Source organism: Amblyomma americanum, chromosome 7, assembly GCF_052857255.1.
Source record: "Amblyomma americanum isolate KBUSLIRL-KWMA chromosome 7, ASM5285725v1, whole genome shotgun sequence".
NCBI classification, from domain to species: domain Eukaryota; kingdom Metazoa; phylum Arthropoda; class Arachnida; order Ixodida; family Ixodidae; genus Amblyomma; species Amblyomma americanum.
This window is the reverse complement of record NC_135503.1, coordinates 108,385,393-108,406,499: the sequence shown is the minus strand read 5'-3', so window position 1 is coordinate 108,406,499 and position 21,107 is coordinate 108,385,393.

Here is a 21,107-nt window from a genome sequence, read left to right as displayed (position 1 = left end):
GCGCGCTGAACAAAAATGACATAAGATTTACGTATCCTAAGCACAGCCTTCAGCGTTTGCACCTATAGATGATGCAAATGGGCTCGAGGACTCAAATAGGTTTCTCTCAAGAAAACGAGAAATTTTTTAAACTTGTGTGCTGTTCTCCAAGTTGTTCAAAACTAAATAATTGAGAAGCAAACCTTCATGAACTTTCAGAACATGACAGAACATTTCTCTTTCTTCATTCATCTGTACTCTCTGCCCCCCCCCCCCCCCCCCTTTTCAGCTGTTAAAATTTCAGAAATGTTCCGCTTTTCGCTTACTATTATTGCTTCCTCAGGCATGACTTGAAATAATACTAAACTGTGTATAAGAGTTTGATTAAGCAATATGGTGAAGAAAAAGAAAAAGACTCTTGAGAAATAAGCCGAAAAATTGTTATGCTTGAAAATTGATAGTCGCTTAAATTAACTGTTTACTGGATTGTTCAGTTTTGTTTCTTTTCCAGTGAAAGAAACAGTTTCATCTGAGGGACGCTGTCAAGAGGGCGAACAACATCGCAGTAGGTGCGTGCAAGGTACAGAAATTAACGCAACGAAAGACGCTTACACGAAAATGCTGTCACAACAGCCACATTTCTTCGACGTCGACGACAAGGAAACAGTGATAAAGAAACCATGAGTGCCGTCACTTGGCGTAAACAGGGTTTCATCATCAAAGCAAACTCTCGTTGCAAGTTGCGGGAACAGAAAAATAAAACGGGTGATTCAGAGAGAAAAGATAAAGTGTCTCTGTCTGAATTCGCCGGACCATCGGGTAAAATGTGTGGGGTGGGCTACCAGTGTCGGCACGACGCCACTTCCTATATGGCACCACAAAAAAAAAAAAAGACGGAGATCAAGGAGGATGTATAGCGAGGCAAGATAAAAAGAAGTTGAAATGCCAGAAGAAAGAAGGACAATATATAGTGAGCAAAAAATAAAAGTGGAGGAGACGGTGACACCGGGAAGCAGGGATCAAGCTCACTCGACAAGATGCTGTCAGGCCAGTGCCGCGAGACGTTCCCCAAATATCTGGGGAAACAGGAGCGGCGTAAGGCTCAGTTTCGTTTCAGCTGCGTTTTCCGGCGTTCGATATGTGTGTGTGTGTGTGCTCTCTTTCCGCTCCCGGCCGACGGGTTACGTGCCCGAGCCGCCCCTCCCCAGCCACTGCTCGCGAGACGTCTGGAGGTCGCGCGACAGACACAAACAGGCGTCGTCGCACTGGGTTCTTCTCAAGCCTGACGCTAGGACACGCGGGGGAACGGCGGCAAGAACGATTGTGTGGGGAGGATCAGTGAGACAGCCCCGAATGAGATGGCGGGTTCCCGGAAGAGGGCGAGGGGGGATGCGGTGTGCCGCCAAGCAGCATCCTGCGGAACACGGGAGATCAAGATAAATTTGGCAGTTGCATACGACGTCGACGGGGCGCTGAGAGAAAGTAGACACTCGCGCTCCATATCCTCCTGTGCGAGAATGCCGACGAATGCGAAGGGGAGGAAGAAGCGGAGGGGGGGGGGGAGGGGGGGGAGGAGGCATGTTTCTTGCTGTTGCCATGACCGAACGCGTCGTCCTGCCGCTTCCACGTTGTTTCCAGTGGCGTCCGCCTGTCCATGTCGCGGGAGAGGCTGAAGCGAGCGGGGAAACTTCCCCGGCGTCGCTGATCCCACCATACCCCATATCCACGTTCGTCGCCGGGGTTAAGAGGAAAGAGAGGGCGCTCTGATCGGTAGCAGCAGCAGCAGAGAGCGATATGATCCGAGCAACAGCGCGCGCGGCTGCCGAGCGCAAAAGGTAGGAAGAGTAGAAGCCAGGGGATCGCTTCGGCTCTCCCTTCTAGCAAAAGTGGAAAGCGAAGAGCTCAGTGCGGGAGAAAAAGGAAAAGAAAAAAAGGATCAAAAAGAACAAAATGAAACGGAAGACAGAAAAATGGGGAAGCAAGAACGATAGACCGAAAGAAAGACAGTAAACGGTGGGAGGTCGGGAGAGGCCGTGGCACAAGAAACGGCTGTGAGAGCTATGAGGGAGAAATCATCGGCGGAGCGAGCCGCGATCACCGGTCTCGTAGTCAGACGTGCATCGGCTGGCGCCGATACTTTCTCTGTTCCTTCGGCCCGGCTGTCTAGAACGACTATACGGCGGCGGCGGCGGACATTCCGCGTATATCCGAACGGGCGGCCGCGCTAGCAAGAAGAGGCCACGACTGGCGCACCTGCGCTTTTCTCACAAGATGATCCAGCGTCGCGGCCGTTCCGAGCAGGAGGGATTCGGATGAAGAAGCGAAAAGGAATGAGGACGTACGTTCCCTCTTTTATTCCACTCCCGTCTCCCGTTTTCTTTTCTATCGGCGGGGTTATACCTTTCTGAACTTTTCTTTACACTGCCGTTGTTCCTCCGTTTCGTTATAGAACAATCGCCCCTCGCTGTACGTACTGGCATCGCCGCAGTGAGGGCGTCGCCACCTCTGTAGTAAGGCGGGCCGACGGAGAAGTCTCTATTGAAGCTTCGCCGGCATAGCGCGGCGCCGCAGGTGATCTTTCAAAGCGCGGATCCGTGACGATGAGACTGTATACATGCGAGCGCTCCCAGATTGATGAGGAGCGCGCGAGCGAGCCCTTTCAGCTCTGACGCCGCGTCCGGCACCATTTTTTTTCCCTCGCGCGTTCGTTATTCTCGCGCGTTTATTTTTCTTTCCATCCTAGATTCTGGCACTTAATGCTGCCGTTTGCTGTTTTCGCTTTCACTCGTTTGTTGCTGATAGGTTCGTTCTTTTTTCGCATCTTCAGCCGCTGCATTCGTACTCACTCTTTTCATCGGCCGCGGCGCTCGCTTCGCGCGTTTTTTCTGGAATGCGCTCGGCAAAACAACGCGTGTCGCGCAGCGGCTGGCAGCTCATCACGCTCCGCGTCGCTGTCATTAATCAGGGCTCTGACGGTGCAGCCGCGACTGATGTTTCTTTTTCTTTTATTCGGGGCTAAGTCTATGTGGTTTTTCCGCAAACTACTCTCTTCGTTGTTGTCGTCTAGGATCTTTTCAATTCAGCCTCGCTGGGATAAGCGAGGCCGGATGACAAAAGAGGGAAGTGCTGGAGGACAGACACCCGGATGCTGGCGCTCTCATAGAACAAGGAGAATATCCATTTTTCAGAGCACTCCTTTGTCGCAGCCGCCATGACGCGGGAAGCTTTTCTTCTTCTCTGCATTGAGATTTTACTCGAGGGTTTGTATGTGTATAGCATGTGACGCTCACACAAACAAAGCATATTACTGTCACATATCTGAGGAACTTGATTTGAAAAGACAGAAAAGACAACACTGACAACATTACAAATCCTGGGCGAAAAAGCTGGCTTGTGACGCAGCCCATGAACGTGTACTGCTATAGGGCTGGTCCTCGAGTAGATGCGGCTTTGCATCGATGGAACAGAAACACGAAGGAACACAGAGTAGTATCGGTGGTGGTGAACCATCAAGGGGACCTAGTCCCCAGTATATCACAGAGCGGCTGCATAGTATCCGAGGAGGAAGAAGCTGCTGTTGCGCTAGCAGTAGCTGAAGGATACCGCAGAAATAAATCGCTCACAATAATCACGGCCTCCAAAGAAGCATGCAGGCACTACACTAATGGTAGGATCAGCAAGGGAGCGCTACGCATCATCCTCCAGGCGGGACCCCCGAACAAAGAAATTCAGCACAAAATTTTCTGGGTGCCGGGGCACACCGGGGTGACTGGGAATCAGAGGGCCGACGATCTAGCTGGCGAACTTACCAACCGAGCAGATAAATCAAGTGACCCTGAGCCCAACACAACGGTGGAACCATCGTACGCGGAAATCGTAAATCACTACAGAGGACAGAGGATAGCGTATCCTCCACCACACGAGCTATTAACGCAATATGAGGCAGTAGGTTGGCGTCGACTGCCAACAGGAAGCTTTCGTAACTTACACATACTTCACAAAATGTTTCCGAACCAGTACACGGACACATGCAAGTGGTGTGGAGCCACCCCCACTTTATACCATATTACATGGGAGTGTAAAAACAATTATTCATTCCATAAACTAAAAGAGCCCAATGCGGAATAGTGGGAGAGCCTGCTCACCAGCAGCGTGCTGGCGGTCCGAAAAGGACTGGTCCAGCATGCGTATGAGGCAGCAAGACTCAGTGGGGCCCTGGAATAAGGGCACCACCCCTGGAAGACTCGGAACTTCAACATGAAGACACCCGGGTCCCACTGAATCGACCAATTTTTGGCGCCAATAAAGTTTTCTCTCTCTCTCTCTCTCTCGAGTAGACCAGTCCTCATCACACAGAGGGCAACATACACACTTGTTCGCTTAGTCAGTACTCACTAGCATCCTCCTTAGCGAAGTCGTGTACAGCTGCAAAGAAAAGCTACACAGCTCTCAGAAGCTTCGCATTTAAAGAAATCGTCGCCTTGCTACGTGGATCGAGCCTGGAACGACTACATTTCAGGGGAATCGCTCAACCAATTAAGATTGACAGGATTTTTTCAGCATTGTATTTACTCCTGTGAAATGATGCATATACCAGTACATGAACTATTTGTAAAGACAGAAAGCAACATCCAACTATCCTGTGTGTGTGTGTGTGTGTGTGTGTGTGTGTGTGTGTGTGTGTGTGTGTGTGTGTGTGTGTGCGCGTGCGCGCGAGCACACACACAGGCACGCACACACGCACACACGCACGCACACGCACACACGCACGCACGCACGCACACGCACACACGCACGCACGCACGCACACACACACACACACACACACACACACACACACACACACACACACACACACACACACACACACACACACACACACACACACACACACACACACACACACACACACACACACACACACACACACACACACACACACACACACACACACACACACACACACACTAGAAAGAATAGAAATAGGTAACCGATCATATGATAGTAATAATAATTGGTTTTTGGGGAAGGAAATGTCGCAGTACCTGTCTCATATATCGTTGGACACCTGAATCGCGCCGTAAGGGAAGGGATAAAGGAGGGAGTGAAAGAAGAAAGGAAGAAAGAGGTGGCGTAGTGGAGGGCTCCGGAATAATTTCGACCACCTGGGGATCTTTAAAGTGCATTGACATCGCACAGCACACGGGCGCCTTAGCGTCTTACCTCCATAAAAACGCAGCCGCCGCGGTCGGGTTCGAACCCGGGAACTCCGGATCAGTAGCCGAGAGCCCTAACCACTGAGCCACCGCGGCGGGTATCCGATCATATGGAAGAAATGGGATTTTTACGAGGCAACAGACTTCCAATGAAAGTCCATCATGCCGGTTTGTATTAGCCTGTGGAGTCCAAGAAGAAGAAATCTTGACTCAAAGGTCAAATTCCACACAACAATTTGCGAATACTCTGCGAAAGCGCAGAATAGAGAGGTCAGTACAATGAATGATTTGCAAAACGGGATAAATTGTCTTGGCTAAAAACAGGTTGCGGGTGCTAGCTCTGTTAATTATGAACAGGTAATCTGAGACAAAGGTCTGAGCGTAGCGCTGCAGAGTCGGTGATGCGTTCTTTTGAGTAGTATGCACTGGGATTGTATGCATTTACAGAATTCGAATGCCTTTGGCTACACGCACGTCCGTGGAACACCAGCCTGTTCAGATGGTGTAGGTACCTGTAATTCAAACCACAGGAAAGAACTCTCTTAACGATTGATCGTGGCAACAAAAAATGAATCAAGCTGTTCTGTTAAGAGAAGAACTTCATCGATGACTGGATTAATTTCGAGCGAGAAAAGACTGACGTTCATCTGCATAAGGTAATACATTATGCTTGTTATGCGGGATTCGAGAGCACCAAACGACGGAACTATCAAGATTATTAATACACAACTGCTCCAAGTGAAGAGCAAACAGCAATGAAGAAAACGTGTAAACTTGTTTTGCAGAAGAAAGGAGAGACACTAGTTATGAAAGGCATCCATTAAATTGTCAGGAGGTTAATAATTCTCAGCAATGGTAGAGTGTGAAAACTTCACCATTATTTTTTAGTAATTGTGTTTGTTGGATGTCGTCTGGCGAGATGAGTGCTACCCATTGTGTGCGTAGCCTCCTCTGACCCAGACTACACCAAGCAATTCATTGCGTTATGAGATCATCACCCTCCATTCGCACTTTCACTCTCCTTTTACTTTCTCTTTCCCTCTTCCCCAGAGTGGAGTAGCAGGCCAGAGTCGCCTTACCGCCGGCGACCTCTCCGCCTTTTCTTTTATTAAATTCATTTCTCTCTTTGGGGCGCTTGTATACTTGATTCGCGCATGCCTAAGTGTAACAGAAACAATGATCGCACGTTTATTCCAATAGCATTTCTTTTTTTTTTCTGTGTTACAAATTTTGCCAAGGTTTCTTGAGTGCAGTGGGTGTCAGCAAGTAAGGTCCACACTCCCCAAAACTGTCCTCACGACGCAATAGCCAATGACTTGACGGCACCATAGGTGTTCCATGCTTTCCTATCTAATGACGAGGTCACAGGCGCGAGCCAGTCAGGCATCATTCTTAAATTCCTTTGTCTTTTAGAATCCAGTAATTTGTTTCCTGAAGCCAGCAGTACCTTTCATAACTCTAGCACGTTCTTGTGAGCCCCTGAATCCACTCTTTTCGTAATTCTGAAGCCATGGACCGGTGCTTCTTTTCACAGTTACCTCCAGGTCTGTTCTGCTAGTGAACACATATGAAGATGAGGGAGCCGCGTGCAACACTTACTTTTTTTTTAAGTGTCGGGGCATCAATGGGCGAAGGTGTGATGAAAGATGTAGTCATGAATAAATTAATGGAAAAGGCTGGATCCTTGCAGGAGCAGGGCAGTCCCACAGTAAGGTGAATGTCTGCTTCAATGTCCTCGCGTTTGAATATCGGGCACCCACGCTGAGGAGAGAAATCTCGGTACTGAGGCCACTTCCGAATGACGGCAGGTGTGAGGGCAACCCCGACCGGGATCCTCCGAAGCGCAACCTCCTCTGCACGGGTAAGACCGTGGGGGAGGGTTACCGCACACGGAGGGATGAGAGCACCTGTGCGGCGCCGGATGAGTTCCTTTCTTGATGAAAGGAGGGTAAAATTGTCCAAACGAAGGGGCCGAGGCAATGATGAGCCTGGAGTCAAGCGGCGGGTCGCTAAATCTGCGTGGCTTTGAGAGGTCAGCAGATCCCGTGGGACCCACTCAATGCGTACTGGTTGCTGGATGTGTGCCACGAACCGGTGGATGTCCTGACATATCGTTGGACAGCGGCTAACACGTCGTAACAAACGGTCAACTTGAAGAGCGTCAGTGCGGATGACAACGCGGGCTGCAGGGAGTGTAGTAGTTGTGGCCACAGAGCAGAATGCTGACTACTTACTGTTCCACTTATGGCGGACACCCGACTTCGCCGCGAGGGAAAGGATGAAAGGGTGGAGAGAAAAGAGACAGCGTGGTGGAAGGCTCCGAATTAAGTACGGTCACCGGTACTTACCTAGGGGGCAGAAACATGGAGGCTAATAAAAAGGGCTCAGCTTAATTTAAGAGCAACGCAGCGAGCCATGGAACGAAAAATGATAGATGCAACGTTAAGAGACCGGAAGCGGGCAGAGTGGGTGAGGGAACAAACGCGTGTTAATGATATCCTAGTCGAAATCAAGAGGAAGAAATTGGCTTGGACAGGACGTGTAATGCGCAGGCAAGATAACCGCTGGTCCTTAATGGTAACAGAGTGGTTTACAAGAGAAGGCAAGCGTAGCAGGTGGTGGCAGAAGGTTAGGTGGGCGGATGAGATTAAGAAGTTGGCAGACATAAAGGGTGGGCGCAACTGGCAAAGGAGAGGGTTAATCGGAGAGACATGGGAGAGGCCTTTGCCCTGCAGTGGGTCTAGTCAGGCTTATGATGACGATGATGATGACCTGTGGTTCCTAAGCGTGTTCTGGCATAACACACAATGTACGCGCGTCTTTTGTGTTCTGCCTCTCTCGATATGCGGCTGCCGCAACTGGTGTTTGATAACCCGACCTTGGACGTGATAGCGACCGCTGCGGCTAGCGCTGGAAACCATTTGAGGGTGCCCCACATACGTAACCTCCGACGGGTACAGAGGAGGACGGCTAAGGGTGTGTTCCCATATTCTGAAATGTTGCCAGCCCGCCGCCCTCTTAAGAGATAGATGTGGTCGACAATGCGCAGCTTTTTAAATGAATGTCATGCAGAGGGAATAAATTTCATAGCTCTTTTCACAAACATTTGTGTACCATGGGCTCCATGACTACTTACATTTTGTTCACTTGCACTGAAGCCGTGGGGGCAGGTGCTTCATCGACCGGCACCCTTCAGAGAGGTTTGGCCCTTTGGCGTTAAGAGCAATAGTTAAGGAAAGCTTGGCTGGAGACCGTATTGCATTTAGTTGCGCATGGGCTCATTTGAAATTTTACAAAGCCGCCTCTGTTTCCAGCAAAAACAAAAGAAATAGTGGAACCAGACTATTGATGTATAAAAAAAGCCAACAGTCTCTGTAACTAAGGAAAGCCTAAGATAATATCTATTTTATCGACATTCTTGATAAATACAGAATTAATAGTATACATATTTTATCACTGAAAGTTAATCTCTTACAAAGAAGAAGAAGCACCACCACATGCTGCCGATGAGATGCGAACGCATCATCATCATCAATTCAATTTAATTCTTTATTTCCCATGTACCCATGGAGAGGGTCGAGGGAAAAAAGTCAGTAAGATGTGGCTTGACGTGCCCCTCGGCCCCTACACACAGGGCAGCAGGCAACATGAAGAGCAACATATGCAGTCAAGGTGGGGTTGAAACAGCATTAATAACAAACCAAGGAACAGAAAGAAAATATCGCGAACAGAGCGCGTCTGAGGTTACTTCAAGAACGCCATTTCATGAAAAGAATTTGAAAGAAGCAGTGAAACATGCATGTTACCATCCAAAATGTAGCACATACACTCTGTATATCTTTGCGGCATACTCGGGACACGTCAACATTTGCAGCGTGAAACTTGTTTAAAAGACGGGGTAACGTGTTTCCTAGGCTATGTGTACCATACATTGTGCTGCATGTTGCAACGTGCCACAATTCGCTTTGTCTGCCTGGGTAAGTTTGTACTTTTAGCGAAAGGTGCGTCATGTCGTTCATGTGATTTATATTTTGTTTTATTTCCTTTTTTATCTTTCAGCCAGCCTAACATGGTACATTTCAAATTTTTTTACAGCACTGAGTTGGTTGAATAGATCGTATGTATCTCGCCTCACAACACCCACTGCAGGGCAAAGGCCTCTCCCAAGTCTCTCCAATTAACGCTATCCTTTGCCAGCTGCATCCACCTATACCTACAAACTTCTTAATCTCATCCGCCCACCTAACCCTCTCCCGCTCCCTCCTAAGCTTGTCTTCTCTTGCAATCCACTCCGTTACCCTTAAGGACCAGCGGTTATCTTCCCTTCGCAGTACATGCCTTGCCCAAGCTAATTTCTTCCTCTTGATTTCGACTAGGATGTCATTAACCCGCGTTTGTTCCCTCACCCACTCTTCCGGCTTCTGGTCTATTAACGTTACACCTATCATTTTTCTTTCCATGGCTCGGCGCGTTGTCCTTAACTTAAGCAGAACCCTTTTCGTTAGCTTCCACGTTTCTGCCTCGTAGGTCAGTACCGGTATGGTACAGCTGCTGAACACTTTTCTCTTGAGGTATATTGGCAACCTGCTATTCATGACCTGAGAGAACCTGCCATATGCGCTCAATGCCATTCTTATCCTTCTAGTTATTTCCCTCTCATGATCACCTTCCTCTCTTCCCTCTCTACCTTCCCTAAGTAGAGGTATGCCTTTACCACTTCCAGCCCCTCGCTGCCAATTGTGAACTGCTGTTCCCTTGCTAGGCTGCTGAACATTACTTTGGTTTTCTGCGTGCTGATTTTTAGACGCACGTTCTGCTCTGCCTGTCTAACTCATTGATTATGGTTTGCAATTCTCCTCCTGAGTGAATCAGTAAGGCAGTGTCATCAGCGATTCGCAGATTATTTAGATATTCTCCATTAACTCTTATCCCCAGCGTTGCCGCTTCACCACCATCGAATTTCACGTACGGTGCCCTACAAACACAGTTACACCCGCAGCCGTCCAATCTTCTGCTTTTGGCGGTAGTTATCTTGCGTGTAACCAAAACTTTGAGTGTGTTCATTATCGCCACTCTCGTCAATAGTGACGGGCGTAGCACACGCTTTATTGGCGATTGTTGTTACGTATTTACTTACATCGAGCCTTTTATGTCAATTCATAACTGGTGAGTTTCGCTAGTTCTAAGCCACAGTCGCAGCAAGTGATGACGGCGTATCAAATATCGCACGAATTAAGCCCGCGTACAATTCCTTACACTTTGAGTCACCCACGAAGGTAAAATGGAATTAAGGACATACTGAAAATCTTAAGAAAGGAAAGAAAGCGCCGCACAAACGCAACGCTACTGACAGCCTTTGGCTTCTTCCAGACCAGCACAAAAGCAAGCGACGACACGAGTGCACTGAAACACTTACGTCGCCTTGGGACCACTGTGTATACCGCTCGTTCTACATCGAACCTACAGCCATGAGAGCAAACAGCCCGTCGCTTGTTCAACAGGGACTCGCCATCAGTGCCGCTCGAGTTCGCGCGGTGAGCAAGACGAAAGACAACAAGGGGTTCACGCTTCGTTAGGCAGTATAATTCGACGCCGCGCCAGGAACTCGGGGAGAGCGGGGCCCGAAGGCCAGGGAAGACGCAGTCGCGTCGTCAGGAAACAAGGAGAGCAGGCGCTCGGACACCTCGCCCTCACTTAACGACCCCGCGTAAACAAAGCGGCTGCCGCTGCCACCGCATCTCGTCGGTTCAGTCGAGCGTCCGCTAATTGCCCTCCCCAGTCGCCCCCTGCCGCCGGAGCGGAGAAAAGAACTTGTGCAAGAACTGCGTCGGCGAGATGGGGGCCAAGTCCACTGCCGTAATTCAGTGCTCGGTCCACCCTGGCCTTGCTCAGGCCATCCGTTTTCTGCCTGTTTGTTATTTCTTTTCGAATACGTTCGCATTAGAATTCTCTGTATATGCGGAAATTGCGACCGCCGTCACACGTGGCGAGTGGCTAAGCGAACCTTCGTATGCCGTCTCGAATATAACGAAATTTACTGTGTTAACATCGGATATAAAGAACCTAAATACTCACCTCCGATGCAAAAAACTTCGTTTCTTCACATCGCATTTAAGAAACCCCAAGTGTATCCCCTCCCATATAACGAACTTCAGTATGTCAACCTCTGATATGCTAGCGCATTCAAACGACCCCCGAGGATCGCCTAGAGGTTGTTTATTTTTTTTTTGTGCGGTTTCAAGGCTTCCCGGGCAGGCTACTTGCCTCTGTAACCAGATTCCCTTTGTTCGAGATATCTTGGCTCTGTGCTTTTAATGCATAATGAGGCTTACAACACTTTAATATGTGGCAGAGTTGAATCAAAAAAGCTCTGGCGAGGGTTTCACAAAATGTCCCCATTCACAACTTTCTTGTTATGTCTCGCCAGGTCTCACCCAAAAAGATTTCCGCACATTAATCTCAATACATAGGAGGTACACTCACAATGCACAGAAATTAGGGTGGCACAATCTTGTATGTCATCAGGGAGTGTAGTCTTGCAGAAATTTCGTATATTCTTCGTTTATCACGTTTTAATAAGCCCCCAAGTCTCCAACTGAGTCTGCAATAATGATGAGCCAATTAAGAAACTGTACGAAGCGCATCTGTTCTGTGATGCCTTAGATCGGCGAGAAAACAAATCCATCTGCGAAACTCTTAGTACTCCCAGTAAGTTCAGAGTGCTAACATGTGCGAAAATTCTCTTAGACGTCGTTCCCCGGCTATGCAAAAAGCTAGTAAAGGAATAGAAAAAAAAACTTAAAGAGCCTTGTATGAAGATATCAAGTAGAGAAATGATGTGTTTTACCAGACCTGAATAGAATACTGTATCCTCTGAGGAAGGTTGCCATGCGTCACAGAGCCACCCACTTGGTGCGGAGACACTTCATATTCGCAAAAGGAAGAAATTACGAGTGAACAAGTCCTCTTTAACATTCTCCGATCAGGTGTCTGCTTTTCTTGCTTGTAATTTTGTATAAAGCTCGCAATTTCTGCTTATAATTCTGTGCCTGCTTCTAAAAGACGGTTCAAAGCCTGTGTCTAATTTCTAACTCATGCGCTCGGATCATAATGTGTGAAAATTTTGTTTTATTTCTAAAAAAGCTTGCTTAGGCACGTATGATGTCTGAGCGCTTAGTCCTTTGCCCCGTCTATTTATATCTATAGTCTACGTACTTCTATTACAACGCAAGACGGAGACCTTACTAGGTTCATAGTTCTAACAAGGCATATATAGCCAGTACTGTTGACTCCTGCCGATACTACAAGGAAGCTAGGAAGATACAGTCGCTGTCCTCATTGCGACGTAAATGAATTCGAACTCATCAGAAATTGTAGGCTATATAGTACAAGACGGCGAGGTGAGTCAGTGGCTGCCAAGACAAAGCTATTGAAAGACACTTTTTACTGCGATGAACACGCTTTCGCTTTCCAACACATCTTCTGTTCCTTTCTTTGATGCTCCATGCAGCGCCGCACTCGAACCTGCTGTATTTACAGCATAAGGCCACGAGTTCGAATACCGTGGGCTCAGAGGGGGGTTTATTCAACGACCCGGCTGCACGTGCGGCAGGATGCAGCGATGAGGATGGGCGGATGTTATTCTTTTTCCAGAGCGGCTATTGCCGCAGTTAATCCCTTTCCAACATCTCTTTCCGCCCTGCCACTCACCGCAGGGCAACGACACCGCCTTCCCTAATCGGCACGCGCGCGCGCACAGCCGCTTGTCCCCGGAGGCCTGTTTCAATAAGAGGGACACAGAAGCGCAGAAGAGGAGAAACCAGGAGGGGGTGGGGGAAGGGGATGTCACAGCGACACGCCGCGCTACACGACACGTGCTGAATGGGACAGCGTGCAGGCGGGCCGTGCTCATGGCACGTGCGCATCGTAATCCGAGGCGGCCAATGATGTTGTCGATGGAGCTGCCGGTCACCACGCTCGATTCCTGGCTGCACCTCGTCCACCTCCGTTCCCTATTCAGCGCGGTTCTTGTTTTCGTTAAAACCCTGCTGCTGACGAGCACAGTTGAGTTTGTTAAAGTCCAGAGCTAGCGTGTCTTATTCCGACATTGAAGTGCTCATTGCTCGGCAGTGAACGCACCTGGAGCTGCGCTCAACCCCTTCCCCCCTCCCCCACCCTTCTCCCCCGCTCCTGCTCTCTCTGTGCACAGCCGTGAAGTCCGTTCAGGCCACCGCAGTGGTGGTTGGTTTGAAACCCACCGCCGGACACCCACCGATAAAAATAGGTACAAGCCACCCTCGGCCCGGCGTCAGGCTTCTTCAGGGGTGTGTGCTTGGAGGAGGCTCCGGAAACGCCGCTGCGCCCTTTCGGGCGCAAACCCAGTTTTGAACACTCCGCCTGGAAAAGTGGTTCGTGTTTAACTCCCAAGTGAAGAGTTCGACTCAAAGCTCATACGCTCTAACCAGCGTCAAGTTCAACACTAAGCGGTCCTTCGTCAGAAGCGATTCAGAGCATCACTGCGGTCCTGGGCAGGTGCAGTTTTTCCAGCCGTCCGAGTTTGTGAGAAAAAAAAAGGCGACAAATGGGCTTCTACGGCACGAGGAGGATTTAAGGTTGCTTGACGGCGGAACTTATCTCTGATCCGTCGAGGCAACTGCGGTCAAGACCTTGTTTCCCAAGCATCTCACCCCAGAAGAGCCGAGAACTATTAATAATAATAATAATAATAATAATTGATTTTTGGGGAAAGGAAATCGCGCAGTATCTGTCTCATATATCTTTGGACACCTGAACAGCGCCGTAAGGGAAGGGATAAAGGAGGGAGTCAAGGAAGAAAGAGGGGATGTAGTGGAGAGCTCCGGAATAATTTCGACCATCTGGGGATCTTTAACGTGCACTGACATCGCACAGCACACGGGCGACTTAGCGTTTTGCCTCCATAAAAACGCCGCCGTGGTCGGGTTCGGACCCGGGAACTCCGGATCAGTAGCCGAGTGCCCTAACCACTGAGCCACCGCGGCGGGTAACCGAGCACCAGGCAAAAAGTATATTGGACAAACAGGCTGTTCTCTCAACGACCGGCTACGCCAGCACAACAATAATGTTAGGAGTTCGTCCGGAAGCAACCTAGCCATTCACTGCAGGAAGTGCCGGAACTGCGCTTTATTTTTATATCAGTGTCATATTATCGGACGTAGTCGTGATCAACTTAACCCGAGAGATTATCGAAGCACAGAAAATAACACCACTGGGAAGCACTTCTGTCAGCGCTCCTTCCATTTCATTGTCAAAAAAGAACTCGCATTCCTCAGTGTATGAACGTACTCTTGCACATGTTTTCTGGTTTCTGTCATTCTCCGCAGCTGCTCTTTTTATCGCGCACGTACACTCGTCTGTCATGTCATAGTAGCCTTTGGCCACTGTATAAAGCACTTGCGGTTTCATGAAATAAACAGTTGGAAGTAGCGCTCGTCCTGTCAGTTCCTTCATTGTCTTTGTTTTTTTAGCGCTTGCGATAAATGACACAAGTGCACCAACTAGCCCCATCCGCCACTCTTCTGAACTCTGTTCAGAAATGTTCTCCACCAAGCGTGCACGGTTTACCGCATGACGTACAACGAGACGGAACATTTGAGAAGCGTAGTTATGTACGAACTTGGTATTTCGTTAAAGCGCCCCTTGCTTAGCCGACTGTCGGGTTCGCACTAGCCATCCCAACTGTTAAACCGTGATGCTGTTTTTCAGAGAGGTGTCAGAATCTCGCTACATTTTGTAAACAATCCTTCCGGATGGGGAGCTAATCGTCGCCCAAGGATTATAGCAGAGCGCATGTCAAGAAAAGAATATAAAGATTATAAAACATCGGCACAAAGAAGCGAGTCTGTCACCAAGAAAAACAACCGTATATATCCCGTACAATAACTGCGCTAGTGTACCTTCTAGTGCACGATAATGCGAGCAGAATTTTGGAATGTGCAGAGTGGAAGCCTATTTCGCGAAAGCGCCCGCACGATTAAATATTCAACTATGCGGAGATGCCGCACGCAGACGCAATATAGACGCCATGTAGACCCAGCGATTCCATTACTTTCCTCAGAGTTATTGGTTTGGCTTGACAGAAAAATCATCCTCCAGTTTTCCACTTTTCTAACTTGATCTGTACTTGATATCTAGATGCGTGCGCTCGCTCACATACCGAGTACCTGAGATACGTTGTATTGCACAGAAATTTCGCTGCAAACACCGACGGGCTTTAGAACACATTGTGATAAGCCTAACACAAACAGCGAAGATCCCTGATGTGTTCACTCGAGCGCAAGGTATGTAAAAGTTTTGCGCACAATACTCTTCGCGGTTTGCTTCGGTAAATATGAGAACATGATCGCTTGCGTATAGTTAGCCGTGCATAACAAGCTGTGTCGTGAACAAAGTCTGTAAATAAGGTAGGGAGCTGTGCGTTTGTATAAACTATTCGCAAACCCCCGGAAATTCGATGCGACCTTTGCCATGCTTTTAGACTCGCTGTTCACTTGTACTTGTCAGCGTGGTAGTTTTGTATTTAATTGCTAACTTGTCGTCCATTGATCCTACGTACAAAATTCTGCTTTAATGTGCCTCGCTTAATTTATGGCGGAGCACTATGCCGTCTTCGCTGCATTTTTCGCGCACTTTATCTTTATTGTTTTGATTTCCTCATTATTTATTCTACTGCACAATTAACAATAAATTTCCTTTCCTCCTCCACAAGCACACACAAAAAAAGGAAAAAGAAATGGGGAATCCTCAATTTGGAAGGTCCCAGAACAGGGTTGTTAATATTTGATCCTTGAAATTGTTTTCAAGAGCTGAAATAAAAATAAAATACCGACACCCGTTATCCTTCCTTGCTCGGCCATGCTGCTGCAAAATTTCCACTTCTTATTAATGCGAAGACATTATATGGCTCACTTTCAACGTCATGACCGCAAAACGTGTCCGCAAAAAACGTTTCAGCTGAAACGGCACCATGCGACGTGAAAGTGCACAGGAAAGTGCACAGGCCTGCCCACTGGCTCAAGCTGAGCCACAATCGCTACCACGTGCAGAAAGTAGGAGAGTTTAAAGATAGGATAGAAAGATAGGATAGAAAAGACGCGCGCTATAATGCCCCAGGCCGTTTCCGGAGGCAGTGCAATACCAGGCCAACCGGTGGCGGAAGTGAAGCAACCTTCAAGCACTCCCCCGCATTTCCAAAAATATGTTGGGTTCAAATGGGACCCGGATCAGATATTCTATAACCGAAAACGGCCCACGGGGGCTTCGAACTTCTCTCCCAAGGTGTAGAAGAAATCCCAACGATATCGTCATTGGCTGATCTCAATGTGGTGGCAGCATTCCCGACTACATTCGCACGAGAATTATGAGCAACCGTTCGTCGTACAGCGTTCCGAGTGGTGTCATAGCATTTCTCTTTGCATATGGCTTACATGTTTTAGTCAAGTTGGAGGTTAGCTTGCGACAGGGGTTCGGAGCGATGGCACATGCACCTTCAGTCGCATGCTTTAAGGCGTGGTTACGGTGTCCGCCTAGTTGATGAGATCTAAGAGGTAGTGCGCCCTTTCCTTTCCTCAAAACCTTTCGCATTCCTCCACGTAAGCAGACTTAGGCGCTTTCGCAGCCTCCCATCCCGACTCTAAATTTATCCTCACAGACTCTCGCGGAGCCGGTCGTAACTGAGTTCGGATGGATCACTCCACCTGCTCACCAAATCATTTGCCACAGTAATCGCGACTGCGATCCAACTCTTCGCTCAATCGTATGGGTCCCCAGCCACCAAGGTTGCCAGGTAACCAAGCCGCCCATTAGGCAGCCCACGCAATCACTTACCAGGCACCAGGCGTTTCTTGAAACAACCTTAACCCAGATCACAGCCCTCTTTTTTTCTTTCAAAGATATTACTGAGCACTATCGTGCCGAACTCCGGCGCTACCCGGCTTCTATGAAGGGACTGGGCAAAGCTGGTGAACGCTCTCTCCTTAGGCTCTTTACAAACACCCTGCTGTGCCCGGCGGTTCTCAAGCACTTTGATTCTTCTTTTGACGGCCGCTGCTCATTCTGTGGGGAGGTGGCAGACACCTTTCACATGGTTTGGGCATGCAGGCAAAATCCTTCTCTGCCCCCCATCACCCCTTCCCCTACCCGAGAGGACTGGAATGCGGCTCTGCTCGGCTGCCACGAACTATCGGCCCAACAGGCCCTGCTTTGGCCGACCTTCGCAGTGGTCAGGACTAACGGGGTCCCGGAATGACGGACTCCATCTTGTATAGTAAGGGGCGAGACCCACTCCCACTAGGGGCCTCTCCCCGAGCACCTCTCTGTATATATATCTAAATAAAAGCTTTTCACCGCCACTACTCTAAGGATTTTTGTTTCCATGACTCTGTACCCTTCGAATTGAAACTACTAATTGATTTTTTCTATGCCAACCTACAATACTTGTCTAATTGAAAACTAATTTTTTTGTTCCATTCTGAAGCCCCCCAAAAAGTTTTGCATTCTGTACTTTCTGTTCCGCTATATTTGTCTTCCTTCATAATACTTCATTTCACATTTAGAGGCAGGCGCCATCTTCCTAATAAGTATGATTAACAACATCCCCTTTTTGCAGTTTCAGATGCAGTTATAGAACACGTGCCCGTCTTATTGTGGCCATTAGGGACACCTGAAGAAAGAGTCGTAACAGGAATTCCAGAGAAGGCTGCTCTGCCGCAATAAGACCTATTCTGCAAAAAAGCCAGCTTTCAGTAAAAATGGCTACGAAGATTTTTTACACAATACATCATCACACGGGCGCCTTCTGCATTTCTCCACGATCGGCCGCGATTTGATGGAGGGGAAACATAAAAGGCGCCCGTGTGATGTGCTATGGCAGTGCGCGTTAAAGATCCCCAGGTGGTCGAAATTATTCCGGAGCCCTCCACTACGGCACCTCTTTCTCTCTTTCTTCTTTCACTTCCATCATCCTCCCTTCTCTTACGGCGCCGTTCGAGTGAGCGCCGAGATATCTGAGAGTTCCTGCGCCTTTTTCATTCCTCAAAAACCAGCACACACTACATGATAAACCACACGGGAACAAATGAAGCGTCATCCATACTGACTGCAACAAGTGCGAGAAATACAAATAAGTCATTCGGGACAAACCTAAACTTTCAATTCCACTATGGCCATTTGTAAATGCTACAAGGTACCAATAATTTGTTAACTGAATCACAACTTAACCGCAAACCTCATAGACAGCACTGAGGCATATAGGACTTAATGTGAAAAAATCTCCAATAATTTTACAACCCTCCTGAATTGAAAAGAAAGCGTGAGCATACATCCTAGCTGTGGCACCATTCCCGGTCTTTATAATTTTTAGGCTCGTACAGAACAAAGTGGCGGTGTAATTGCTTGGTGATGTGGGCCTTCCAGAGCTCCGCTAATAGAGCGCGCGTGTAAACACTGTGGCTGGACTTTTCTTCAATTGAGATTGCGTGTTTTTTTGCCAAACGAGGGAAAACTCATTTTAATAGAAACTTCAATTATAAATAAATTGAATTTATTTTTTCACTTTGACTTGTAACATTTTGCCCTAATCAGTATTGCACGTTGGTTACTAGACTTAGCTGATTAGCGAATCGAAGTAACTTTTGCGAAGAGCAGCCAATAAAAATCTGTTATTTTCTTCATCCCGTATGCACTGCTTCCTCTGAAAATACGATATGTATCATGCTAATAAAAAAAATCTGAAATATGAAGGCTATATCTTCACCAAGGCAAATAACATGAATTGCTAGAAGGAAAAGCAGGAATGACATTACCCCCGCAAGGAAAAGTAAGATTGCTTGCGCCGAAGGTTGACTGGGGTAGGTTACCTGCCGCAGCTTTTGCCGGTAGCGCTGTTTTTATTTCAGTGTGACTAACACCAATGACAACAAAAAAAGAACTATATATGCTCGGCATTACCGGAGAGTGAAAAGAAAGAAAACTATCTAAAGCCAGCAAAAAAAGTGCTTTGTACAAGGAAATGTTATGCTAAAAAAAAAAACTGTCCGCAGCACGACTTCCGCTTCTTTTCGTGTCTGCTTTTAATATAAAATTGGAAAACAAAGCGAACCACAATTTCACGCAGTTATGGGGAGAAAACTTCAATTTAAGAAAAAGTATATACGCTTCTCGCAAGCAGTGGGAGCCACTGCTAGCCAGTTCAGACCCAATGAACAGCTTAAGCTGATCGAAGTGGTCGAGAAGGCTGTAAGAGATGGTCGAGTCCTGGGCTAAGGACCCAACCGTCCTCTCTCACGAATACTTTTGTGATTTCCGATGTTTTAAACCAATCAATCAATCAATCAATCAATCAATCAATCAATCAATCAATCAATCAATCAATCAATCAATCAATCAAGCGACGGACCAACCGACCAACCGACCGACCGTATGACTAATCAATGGATCGATCAACTAATAAATTAAGCAATCAATCAAATAATCAAATCGAATCGAATCAAGGTGTAAAGACAAAGAAAGTTGTGTGCCTTGTTCATGAAAACCGCCCAAAGCACTACTGCGAGCTCCACGAAGATTTACATGATGAAAGACTAATGCGGCTGTTCGGACAACAAAAGGAAGTCGAAGCAGGTTGTGTCGGGGGAAAATATAGTTACGAGACAATATTGAAACACACGGATTGCCAGCGGAGGAAAAAAAAGAATGGCCACTCGTTCCTCTAAAACAAGAAGAGTTGATGTATCGAAAACCTCCGAAAGAAATTCCGGAGAAGCTGGCCTCATTTCTTTTTTCTTGTTCTCCAGCAGGCCTCCTACTTCGCCGCCTACTTGCTATAAAGCCGTGCAGGATATTACGCGCTGGAACCAACAACAGCCAAAAAGCGTACCCGAGGAAAGAAGGCGCTGCTAGAAAACCATTAGCAACGCGGCTAAGTAGGCGGCCTCGTTCGCGTTTCCGAGAGCCCTGTCTAACGCCGTTCCACACGTATACCTCTTCTGTTTTCCAAAATGACCCCGTCACTGGGAGAGCAGCTTCCTCGGAACACAGGCGGCCGCTCGCGAACGTTTCATAGCTAGAGCAGCACCGAGCAGTCTCCGAAAGGCCACCGCGATGATCTCGCCGGTCAAAGTGAGAGACAGGGAGGGGGCAGAGTAAGGCATGGGGTGAAGAAGAGTGAATGCGAAAGGCTCGGACGGCGGCCGGCTCGAGAGAGTGAGAGAGAGAGTCAGTGCGGGCGCATAATCACATTAAAGCTGGCCGCGCTCTGCCGGCTTCGTGCTGCAGTCGGGGTCGGGCTGCGGAGAGCCCGCTTTTGGCTGCAACTGTTGGAGGTCGATAGGTTCTCATGGGCTGTTTTCGCGATGAGCTGGCCGCGGCCGCCGCCGCCAGACCGAGTGAGGAAGCCGCGATGGAACGCTTGCTCGCTCTGATCCGGAGAGCGCTTGCACCGAACGAGCCCATCTCGAGAGCATCCAACTCGATCACCTCTGTCCATCTTCCCCGCCTTTGAGTGGCTGCTCGCTGCTGCCAAGACGGCTTTTTTTTTCTTGGGAAAGGGGGGGGGGGGGGCTTTGGGTTCAGCCATTTTAATCTTCCTTGCGCGCATTTACTGTTGTTTTCCATTCCTTCAGCAATTCTGGACGTCGGCTGAGTTTATCCAGGCGTAATTTTTCGATAATTGAAACGGTTCGTTTTTAGAAGTATTCAACGCATTTCAGTGCGGCAGTGTAATATTTGTTAAATTTTTGTGACTTCAAACCTGTCGTGGTGGCGTGCCGCCCGGTGGCTAGGTTCCTAGTGCATTCGACAGCTGCATACATACAGCAGGCATACTTGCTTAGACTGGACCACAAGGAATGAAGACCTTGTTTTGCAGAATATTGC